We start from the raw sequence: 9,578 nt of genomic DNA, 5'->3' as shown, positions 1-9,578 counted from the left end.
CGTAATGACCGTCGTTTTGTGAGACCTACACCCTACCCCACTCCTACCTTTCAGGCTAAGAGTGTAGGTCAGAACACGGGTTTTCAGCAGCCCGGCCAGTTTAGACAGTATGGCGGAAACCGACCACCAGCAAGTGCAAGTGCAAGTGCAAGTGCAAGGCCTTTTGTTCAGAAGCCCTCTGTTGCAGCCACCCCTGTTGGATCCAGCAATCCTGTTTGCTTCTACTGCAAGCAAGCTGGTCATTTCGCTCGTGCCTGTCCGAAGCGGCCTGCCCAGCAGCCTGCCCCAGTGGTGAAGAGTGCTCCTGCTCCTCCCTCTGGTAGAGTTTTCAGTATTTCCAGTGCTGAGCAGGATCCAAGCCATGAAGTGATTACAGGTACATTGTTAGTTGCTTCTATTTCTGCATTTGTCTTATTTGATACGGGTGCATCTCATTCGTTCATGTCATCTGCATTCATCAAGAAGACTAACCTAATCCCTGAGAAGTTGTCTAGTTGTTTATTGATTAGTACACCTACTGGTCCTGTTGTGAAACTAGATAAGGGGTTATCTAAATGTCCTGTGTTGATTGGTGAGAAGAACTTGGAAGCCAATTTTGTAATTCTTGACATGAAGGACTTCGATGTTATTTTGGGAATTGATTGGTTGACAGCCCACAAAGCTGTGTTCCTTTGTTCCTCAAAGAAGATTCAGTTCCATATTTGTGGAAGTCCGGTCTTTGAATTTCAGGGTGAAAAGAGAAGGGTTTGTAAGAAGGTGCTGTCCGCACTGATGCAAGTCTATGCCCTAGTGGATGATGCTTCATCTGAAGGCAAGGGTAAAGTGGAGAAAAGAGTCGATGAAGTCAGAGTTGTCTGCGACTTTGTTGATGTCTTCCCTGATGATCTATCGGGAGTGCCTCCAGACAGGGATGTCGAGTTTTCTATTGATCTCGTCCCTGGTGCCGCTCCGGTATCTAAAGCTCCGTATAGGATGGCTCCTACTGAGTTGAAAGAGTTGCAAAATCAGTTGAATGAGCTCATTGATAGAGGTTTCGTACAGCCTAGTGTGTCACCTTGGGGAGCTCCGGTCTTGTTTGTCAAGAAGAAAGATGGTAGTATGCGCTTGTGCATCGACTACCGTGAGTTGAATAAGTTGACTATCAAGAATAGATATCCGCTGCCCAGAATTGATGATCTCTTCGATCAGTTGAAGGGTGCAGTTGTGTTCTCAAAGATTGACTTAAGGTCCGGATATCACCAATTGAAAGTGAAGTCTAGTGATATCTTCAAGACAGCTTTCCGAACGCGGTATGGTCACTACGAGTTTAGAGTCATGCCCTTCGGATTGACCAATGCTCCTGCGGTGTTCATGGACCTCATGAACCGAGTATTTCACGATGTGCTTGATAAGTTTGTGATTGTTTTCATTGATGACATCTTGATCTATTCGAAGAGCGAAGAAGAGCATGCGAGTCATCTAAGTTTCACTTTGCAAAGGTTGCGAGAAAAGAAGTTGTTCGCTAAGTTTAGCAAGTGTGATTTCTGGCTTAAGAGAGTGGTATTCCTTGGTCATGTAGTTTCAGCCGAAGGTATTCGTGTCGATCCTGAAAAGGTTCAAGCTGTGGCTGATTGGGAAAGACCGAAGTCAGTAACGGAAATAAGAAGTTTTCTTGGATTGGCGGGTTACTACAGAAGGTTTATTGAGAATTTTTCTCGGTTGGCTGCTCCTATGACTAAGTTGACCAGGAAAGAAGAGAAGTTTGTTTGGTCTGACGCCTGTGAGAAGAATTTCCAAGAGTTGAAAGATAGATTGACAAGTGCCCCGGTTTTGACTATACCTGATAGTTCCGGTGGTATGACAGTTTATACCGATGCGTCAAAGATTGGATTGGGTTGCGTACTGATGCAACATGGCAAGGTCGTAGCCTATGCTTCTCGGCAATTGAAAGATTATGAGCGGAATTACCCCACTCACGATCTAGAACTTGCCGCCGTTGTCTTTGCTTTGAAGATTTGGAGACATTACCTCTACGGTGAGAAGATTGCCATTTTCACGGATCATAAGAGTTTGAAATACTTCTTTACCCAAAAGGAGTTGAACATGAGACAAAGGAGATGGTTGGAACTAGTCTCCGATTATGATTGTGATATTCAGTATCACCCTGGGAAAGCAAACGTTGTTGCTGATGCTCTTAGTAGGAAGAACCAGAAGAAGACTTTGGATTTGAATGCTTTGAGTTTACCATTGTGGTCTTCTATTGAGAGTTTTGATTTGGAAATCGTCCCTGAGAATTCTGATTTTATTCTTTCTGCCATGACGGCAAGATCTGGTCTTAGAGATAAGATTGTTGCTCTGCAGAGTTCCGATCAAGAGCTTTTGATCAAAGTTGAGAAGATTTCTTCGAATCCTGAGTCGGACCCCGACTTTGGTATATCCATGGATGGTGCTTTGTTGTTTAGAGGAAGACTGTGCGTGCCTGCAAATGATGAAATTAAGAAAGAAATATTGAAGGAAGCACACCAGTCAGTCTTTACTATACACCCGGGAAGCACCAAGATGTACAAGGACTTGAAGGCTGATGTTGATGATTTTGTTGCCAAGTGTGAGACTTGCCAACGTGTGAAAGCCGTTCGACAACCTCCATCTGGATTACTTCAGCCTCTTCCTATTCCTAGTTGGAAGTGGGAGGATATCTCTATGGACTTTGTGACTAGCTTGCCTCGGACAAGTAAAGGCAATGACACTGTGTGGGTGATTGTTGATAGGTTGACCAAATCAGCCCACTTCATTCCTATGAAGATCACTCATACTCTGGATAAGCTAGCAAGGCTTTACGTGGATAATGTGGTTCGTCTGCATGGTGTGCCATTGAGTATTGTTTCGGATCGTGATCCTAGGTTCACCTCAAGGTTTTGGAATAGTTTGCAGAAGGCCTTGGGAACCCAATGGAACTTGAGTACAGCTCATCATCCACAGTCTGATGGACAATCTGAGCGGACAATTCAGACATTGGAAGACATGCTCAGATCTTGTGTGGTGGATATGGGTGGTAATTGGGATGAACACCTAGCTTTGGTTGAGTTTGCCTATAACAACAGTTATCAAGCAACAATAGGCATGGCTCCATTCAAGGCTTTGTATGGCAGTACTTGTAGGACACCTTTGTACTGGACTGAGACAGGTGAAAGAAAAGTCTTAGGTCCTGAAATGATTGAAGCTACGAGTGCTATGGTAGATATGATAAGAGAAAGGATTAAGTCTGCCCAGTCAAGACAGAAATCTTATGCTGATAAGAGAAGGACCGATTTGGAATTTCAAGTTGGAGAGAAGGTATTTCTGAAGGTTTCACCAATGAAGGGTGTGATGAGATTCAATGTTAAGGGAAAGCTTAGCCCTCGTTACATTGGACCTTTCGAGATTTTGGAAAAGGTTGGACCTGTTGCGTATCGATTAGCATTACCTCCACCTCTTGCTGGTGTTCACAATGTGTTTCATATTTCGATGCTCCGAAAATACATAGAGAATCCGGAACACATTTTGCAGCAAGCACCTGAAGGACTTAGTGCTGATTTGACCTACGATGAAGAACCGGCCGAAATCTTGGATAGGAAGGACAAGCAGCTGCGGAATCGCACCATCCCTTTGGTGAAGATTCGGTGGAAGAACCATACCCCTGAAGAAGCTTCTTGGGAGAAGGAAGAAGACATGAAGGAGAAGTTTCCTTACCTCTTTGGAAGCACAGGTACGCTTTCAATTTCGAGGACGAAATTTCTTTAAGGGGGGAGAATGTAAAACCCAGCCCTAACCTTGACCCGGAAACCTTGTTATTTGTAGGTCCGATGACCCGAAGTAAAGTAAGAAGTCAGCTTTGGGCCATCCCAGTGGAGGACTTGGTGTCTGGCTTTGAATCCATGAAAGTTGATGATGAAGTTCTATTTATGGAAACTGAATCTTGATGAAGATCGGATTAGTTGATGGACTTGGAGTGCTCTCTATCTTGGTTTGAAGGCATTTCTACCTATTAGGTAAGTCACTTGACATGTGTGCAAAACCCCTTTAGGATTGGATTTGATCTGGGCCTTCAATTCCCTGTTTTGGATTTGCTGTCAGCATTGGTCGACTGATTGGTCGACTGGACCAGTCGACCAATCCACTCGACCAATGAGTGCTGTCTTTGGCAATTAGGTTTTTCTTGCTCTATTTAAGTCCAATCTCGAGTCCACTTCGTATTTGCTGCCTCCAAACTCTTTGGAACGAACCAAAGACCTCTGCAAGTCATCTCCCTTGCATCCTTGGTGATTTTCTTGACGGATCTTCGTCGAAACTCTTCCTTTTGCATCAAAAGGTATGTCTACACTCTCTTCTTCTCCTCTATCTCTTATTTTCTTTCCTTTTTGAGTTGAGACAGTAGAGGAGATGCTGCATTCTCTGTTGCAAACATCTCTGGACTTGTCTCTCATGATCATCCTAAGGATTAGAGGCTAGAACAATGATCTTAACCATGATCATTGCAAGCTTTTGAAGGAATCATGATCAAACCATGATCTAATCTTGTTAAACTTCTGATTTGAATTCTGATCTCCTTGGATCTTCAATATTGATCATGTTAGTAGTTAATTGCTGTGTTTTCTTTTCATAATCCATGATCTATCAATCTCTAGTTGTTCTCTTCTACCATACTATGTGTTCTTCATGAATCATGGTAGTTACATATATGGTAGGTTTTGTTTCCTTATTTAGATTTATGCTTTTAAGCCTATTTCCTTGAAGATCTAAGTATGTTTTCATGATACCTTTACCTGAAGCAATGATCCATTCTCCTATTGTTCTTGTCTTTGATTTCTATTTCGAATTCATCAAGATCCATGGTTGATCTAATTATGGTAACTTTTTGTTTCCTAATTTGGATCTTAATGTCTTGTTTGGATTAATGTTTTGAGGTCCCCTATATGTTAGAATACTACTGATGTCGTTTACCCCTTGATTAGTACCCTTTTGGACCACCAAATTCGGATTTCATATCTTAAAACTCTGTTTTTTTTAGGGTACTGTCTCGTCTGCATTGGTCGATCGATTGGTCGATTGGACCAGTCGACCAATCCACTCGACCAATGAGTTCAGCAACTCCAGAATTGGTCTGTGTTGGATGTTTTGGTATCTTTTCTGTTAGGGATCTTTCCTAATATGTTGTATACACTTGTTTAGGACCTTCTTCTCAAGTTTGCCAAGATCTTACTTGATTTCTTAGGATTCCTTTGCGAGTTATAAAAGGTAAGGATGGTTATTTCCTTAATTACATAGATAGCATGAATCTAGTTTCTATATTTGAATATCATTGATATGTTTCCTAAATTAGATTCTTACAATGATATACTACTGTTGCATAACCTTGATTACAGTAGCATTGCTTAAATTGATTCATGTATGATTTACTTACCAATTACATACAAGTGATTGTAATTATTGATTTCTTTCCATATATGAAGTTACCATATATGTGATGATATGAATTGATGCATGTGTATGCTTAAGTATGGTTTGGAAAGGAGAGGTGTCCTTTTGACACTTCTGTCCTTGGACTACTACGGGAATATTATGGGATGTTTCCGGAGATGCCCTCTGGACACCTTCCTAAACTGTTGGATGACATATCTAGGATTGTCTAGTAGTGTTTGGCTAGGATGTCCCGTTATGTCGACCCTAATCGGAGGGGTATTGAGACCGAACGACCCGTGGTAGCAATGGGGATTCATGGGCGCTTAAGACCGGTAACCAACCCGTGAGAGGACAGGAATCACATTGTGGGGGCCATTTATTGGTAGGGTTGCATATGGTTAGACTTGGGCTCACGGGTGCTTAAGACCGGTAACCAACCCGTGAGAGGACGTGAGAGCTTCCCGTTTACCATATGTGGATGATCAATAGGGTTGATGAGTCCGTAGTCAGGGACTATGAGGACTCTAGTGTGAAGGATACCGGAAAGGATCGTCAGGGACGAGGAATGGACGTATCTGGATCTGACTTGATGTAACTAAGTAGAAGACTTGCATTTGGCTAGGTTTTACCCTGACATGCGCCGGTACTTAGACCAATGGTGATGTGAGAGAGTGGTGACTTAACCCCCAGCCATGGAATGTCCCGAGGGATGCCGGACCCATTACCAACTGATGATGAGTGATTGAGACCTTCCTAAAGAAGTACGGTGCTATGACTTAAAGCATGTATGCCAATAGAGACCAGCATACATAGAGTTAGATTCATTCATTCATTGCTTGTCTCATATCATATTGCATTTATGTTTGTTCCGAAATCTTGCCATTTATGATATTATGGATTTAACTGCCTTACTGAGTTTCTTTGAAACTCATTCCTTTATTGTACAATGTTTGTTAGACTATCCTGCAGGTACTGAATACTATGACGGTTCCTATGAAGAAGCGCAAGGCGAAGAGGCATATCTCCTGGAAGGTGATTGCGGTTACCACAATTACACTGAAGATCCCGCGAGTGGTTATGCTCCGTACGATGCTTAGTCCGACCATTGAGTGGAAGCGTCCTTGTGCCATTTATGAGATTTACACTTATAAGGATGTTGTCTATAAAGTGGAGAACAATTTAGTTACCCATTGTACTTGCTACTGGGATTAGATTTTGTCTAGTTTATTCTCTTGTAGAGCTACTTTTCCGCTGGTTGTAGAGTGGGATTTTTGCCTCACTTTACTTATCTGTCTGACACTCTGATTATATCTAGTATTCTGATTTATTTATGATTCATTCTTTTCTTATTGGATCTATGGTTTATCTTCCGCACTTTTATTATGATTGTTCATGATTATGTTACTGTTTATGTGGGAGGTTGATTACTCGATACCTGATCTTCGGGCTGTGGATCACACTCTCGGGTATGCCAGATAGGGTACCGGCTGGGAGGATGTGACAGTTTCAATCCCCCTACCGAAAGGGTAGTAGCATGTGGAGTACCTAGCCATGCAATCTAGACTCATCCTAACAATGTCATCAATTAATCATGATAGTGTCGAAGGTATCAAGCAAGCATGTGTCCCATTCCACACCTCAGTCGATAACATCAGCCAAGATATCCCAAAAGGGACACCTCAACTATCATAATCATAAACCAATTACCATAATCATATAACATTCACATCCCTGGAAATGTCAAAAGGACATTCCCTAATCCCAAATCATACTTATCCAATCACATTCTCAGTTTCATCATATCATACATACATGATACATCATCATATTGAAAGATACGTCATAACATCACATGATCAAGTGTATAAGTAAATAATAAGAATGAATAAACACAATAGACAAAAGTAAATAAACATGATGCTACTGTCACAAAGTATCTACAGTAGTCATATGATGTCTAGATACAACTAATAAGCTAAGCCTATTAAGTTGCCAACATCAGTGTAATAATCACATAGTCTATGTCATATGGGTATAACTGTCCTTACCTTAAGCCGCAATGATGTAATCCAAAGGTCACAAAAGAATGATCCAAGTATGGTATTAAGACCCTAGACAAGCATAAATGAAAGATTAGAACAGAAATCGGGAAAATCAGAGGTCAAACAAATCAAATCGGTGAAGAACAAGATTCAGCAACTGATTGGTTGACTGACGTTGTCGACTGACCCAATCGACCAAGTGAACAGTGTCTGGGCTGAATAATGATTTTTGGCCCGAAATCGATCTTTCGGGGCTCGGATCGATCTGAAATATGGAGGGATTCATTGTAACAGTATACAAACACTATATAACAAGTAATTAACACAATCTAATGGTCTAATTAGAAATCCCCAAATTGAAACCCTATGTTCTAAATACAAGAATCATAGCATGAATTGAAATCAAATGAAATAGCAATGGAAATGAAGGAATTAGCTAGGGGAATTGATAAGAAATAGATTAGAATCATATGCTATCATAGAACATAGACTTAGCACACTTCATACTTCAGTTTAGGACAAGAATGCAAGAAGTTAAGAAGAGAATCATAGCATTGCATATGCAAGAATCAAAATGAGAGCATAGCATAGGTAGGAATAGAATAAGATCATGATTAAGCAAGACTGAACACTTGAAGTGATGGTTGCAAGGTTGCAGCATCAACTCCGAGGTTACAACAGCAAGAAAAGAAAAGAAAAGAGTAGAAAAGAGAGTGAGAATGAGGAATCATACCTTGTAGATGCAAATGGAGGCAATAGACAATGATTGGCAATGATTTGAATGGAATAATCTTCACCACTACCAAGGAAATGCTTTGGGAAGCTCTCCCCACGTTCTCAAAGAAGCTAGGAATGTGAAATAGGGTTCAAGACACGAGGTTCCCTTAAGTAGAGAAGAGAATATTCAAAAAGTATATTTTTCTAGGATTTCGGCATCCTTTGGTCGATTGGGCCGTCGACCAATCGATTGACCAAGCATGGATAGCATGCTTGATCCAGGGAAATGAATGGCTAGATTGATCCGAATTGAGTTGGGTTTTCTCCTACAAGTCAATTAACAAGTGTAGATTAGAGAAATACCTTCTAAACAAGATTGAAGCGCATCAAGTACTTCAACTAAGCTTCCCTTCTTCTAGGTGTAGTTTCTCATCGAACACCGACAATGCATCCAAGTCCTTGCATCATTGTCAATGTCCATGGGCTCTGAATCATACACCAAGTCTTCAACTACGAGGGCCCACAAGTCTCTTCTTCCACCACTCCAGATCTTCGGACCTACAAACATCAAAGGATCAGGGTCAGGGTCAGGGTTGGGTTTCACACTAGGGACTCTATCATAAGCTTTTTCTAGGTTAATAAATACCATATGAAAGTCTTTCCCACATTCTTTATACCTTTCCATAAGTTTCCTAATTTGGTAAATAGCCTCTGTTGTAGATCTTCTCGGCATAAACCCAAATTGGTTCTCCATAACTGTAGTTAAGTGTCATAAACGGGTTTCAATTATTCTCTCCCATAGTTTCATCGTATGGCTCATCAGGGGCAAAGAAGAAAAGCTCTTTAAATTTCTACTGGTATTCCAAGACAGAGAGAGAGCTCCTTGAGCAAGAGCCATAAACTCGGCTTCCTTCACATCTTTCACAGCTTCCGAGAAATAGTTCTTACAAAATGCTTCTTTAAATATTTCCCATAGCACCTGCATGCAAGATCTTCAAGAGTAGGGTAGGTGGAGTTCTACCAAGATCTTGCAAATGCAAGAAACATTAGGGAATCAATTAAAGGAATGATAAGCAATAGATTAGAATCATATACTAATAAGAAAACAAACTTAGCATACTATAGAAATCAGTTTAGGAGATGAAATCATGTTGCTATGAAGAGAATCATGATAGTACAAGGTTAACAATCAATAAGGGGAGCATAGCATAGATAGATTGAGAGAGGTTTATACAAATGCAAGGAGAGAAACAAAGAAGAGGTGGTTGCAAGGTTGCAGCACTTTCTTCATGGTCTCAACAGCAAGAAAGAGAAGAGGTGAGAGTAGATTAGAGAGAGAATGAGAGAATACATACCTTGTAGAAGACATTTGAGAAGAGTGACAATGATTTTTGATAGAAT

This window comes from Hakea prostrata, unplaced genomic scaffold, assembly GCF_041222555.1.
Source record: "Hakea prostrata isolate BN-2017 unplaced genomic scaffold, UWA_Hpros_2 contig_110, whole genome shotgun sequence".
Classification (NCBI taxonomy): domain Eukaryota; kingdom Viridiplantae; phylum Streptophyta; class Magnoliopsida; order Proteales; family Proteaceae; genus Hakea; species Hakea prostrata.
The sequence above is the reverse complement of the archived record's forward strand: the minus strand, read 5'-3'. Positions refer to the sequence as shown.